Below are 2,560 nucleotides of genomic sequence, written 5' to 3'. Positions count from 1 at the left end.
CAACCTCCACCTGTCCAATTTTATGAACCCCCTGGGTGGTTTTCTAGGACCATAGTGACATTGTCAAGCTGCCCGGCTACTCTCTGAACCACGGCAGGTAAGATTTTCTCATTGGTTAAGTCTTTTGCAAGTGTAGAATGAAAAGGGATTGAAGAAGAAAATATCTCCTAGTTCTGAGTACTTTAAGTTTAGGAACTCAGAGGGCCAGCAGATGGCAAAGAGATTATGTCACTGGACTCCCACATAGCTGGCTGCAGTTCAAGTCCCGAACCTGGTGACTGGAAAAATCATGCCAGGCATGTGTGTGTGCATGTCCAAGATCCCAGGAAGAGAATGGAGAAGGGGCTGCAGTGTGGCCATTCCCCCCGGGGGGTGGTGGTGTTGATTTCTCACTTTCTTTCTCACGGCCCACCCGCACCATGAACACACACACCCCCTAAGGCAAAAATCTCTCCAAAATAAATAAATAAATAAATAAATAAATAAATAATCAGGAACTCAGATCCAGGTCAAATTCTTCTAATTCTTGAGTTGTGTTGTTATCCAAAGACCTCTTTTTCTATGGAGTCATCAAGTGGTATTACAATGTTTTGCACTTTTATCAAATATGATTCAGGGCGAAGCAATGACGTTTTTAGTATAAAGATCATCAGGTAGATCTAAACCAAAATTATTTGGCCTTAAGTCTATAAACTATTCATTTAAAAAATAATGTTTGTAGACCCAGCCCCGGTGGCACAGGTATAGGGTGCAGCTCTCAAGGCTTGGACCACATGGAAAGTGAAGGCCTAGGGGCAGATCTCAGACCAGCCTGCACGGACTGGGTGCAGTGGTGCTCACCTGTGATCCTGGCTAGCTGGGTGGCTGGGGCAGGGGATCAGAACCATGAGACCTTTTCAAAAATGACTTTCCCTCGCTACCTTCTTCCCTCCTCCCATGCTTACATTTGCTGTCTTTCTTTCCTCTCTCATAAATGGAATGTCACAGATATTAAGGCTGATATAAAACCAAAATCATGAAGCCTCCCCCTTGTCAAAATGACCTCGTTCATCTCAGTGGTCTACTATGAAATAATCTTTATTATATGCTGCAAATTATACAGAAGGTATCATTTTAAAAGGGAGTTTTTTAACCACTAGCCTAGTGGTTAAAAGGAGCCAGATTCCATATGGCTGATCGCAGTTTGAATCCCAGTCCCAGTGGTTTGAAAACCATGGTGGGCACATGTGCATGTGTGCCTTGGATCCCAACAGGATGGAGAAATAGAGGAGAAAGATTGTGGAGGAGCCACTTTATCCCTTTTCTCTCTCTTTCTTTCTCTGGTAAACATGGATGCTCTCTGGTAATTTAAAAAAGAAGAGGAACCAGCAGTTTCAATAATGGTTTTGTCGCTGGACTCCTATGTAGTTGACCTTGGTTCAAGTCCCAGACCCAGTGGCTTGAAACACACCGGGTGCGTGTGTGTATACCCAAAATCCTGAGAAGAAAATGGAGAAGGGATTGTGGCATGGCCATCCCCCCTGAAAGGTAATTTCTTGCTTTCTGTCTCTCCAGAGAGGGCATGCACCCTACAGCAAAAATCTCTCCTCCCAAAAGAGAAGAAGAAGAAGAAGAAGAAGAAGAAGGAGAAGGAGAAGGAGAAGGAGAAGGAGAAGGAGAAGGAGAAGGAGAAGGAGAAGGAGAAGGAGAAGGAGAAGGAGAAGGAGAAGGAGAAGGAGAAGGAGAAGGAGAAGGAGAAGGAGAAGGAGAAGGAGAAGGAGAAGGAGAAGGAGAAGGAGAAGGAGAAGGAGAAGGAGAAGGAGAAGGAGAAGGAGAAGGAGAAGGAGAAGGAGAAGGAGAAGGAGAAGGAGAAGGAGAAGGAGAAGGAGAAGGAGAAGGAGAAGGAGAAGGAAGCAGGAATTCTTACCTCTCTCTAGACTCCATTAGCCCCACGATGTCTGAGGCTGCCTCCACTCAATTCTTTCCATCATTCCTTCTTCCCAAGCTGACTGCTGATTCTGACCTCTCCTGGGCCTCCTTGCTTTGGTTTAAAAGTGGCATTTGTGGCTTCATGGCTTCTGCTCACTGTCTTTCTTCAGGGGCTTTCAATTTCCGTCTTCTCTGCTGACTTCACCTGCTAAGACGTGACTGGCTTGGCTGGTCCATCTCTATGAAGTCAATCTACCTAGGGGCCAGGCATGCAACTGAGATTGGCTTCCAGGCCAATGACCTGCTACAGGCAGCTAGCTACCTTTGGCTCAGACAGAAACAGAGTTGAAAGATCATCATGCCTGAGGGCTTGACTCTGGTCATTTCTAAGGAGCAGGCACTTCTCATGACCCTTCCAAACCACAATAACTTCTCTCTGGGAAACTTCCTGACACTCCCTGAGTCTCCCATAATCAGGAGTCCCAGCCCCCCTGTCCTATGCTTCTCCTGCCATAGTACTTATAAGGCTTGCTTGCTTCTTGTCTCATTTGCCTCCCTCTACAGACTGCAGGCCCCTTGTGTTAGTTTGCTAAGGCTGCCATGACAAAATACCACAGACTGAGTGGGCTAAGCAATGGAAACTTATTTCCTC

The sequence above is a fragment of the Tupaia chinensis genome, unplaced genomic scaffold (genome assembly GCF_000334495.1).
Source record: "Tupaia chinensis unplaced genomic scaffold, TupChi_1.0 Scaffold138407_1, whole genome shotgun sequence".
Taxonomy (NCBI): Eukaryota; Metazoa; Chordata; class Mammalia; order Scandentia; family Tupaiidae; genus Tupaia; species Tupaia belangeri.
This window is presented reverse-complemented; position numbering follows the sequence as displayed.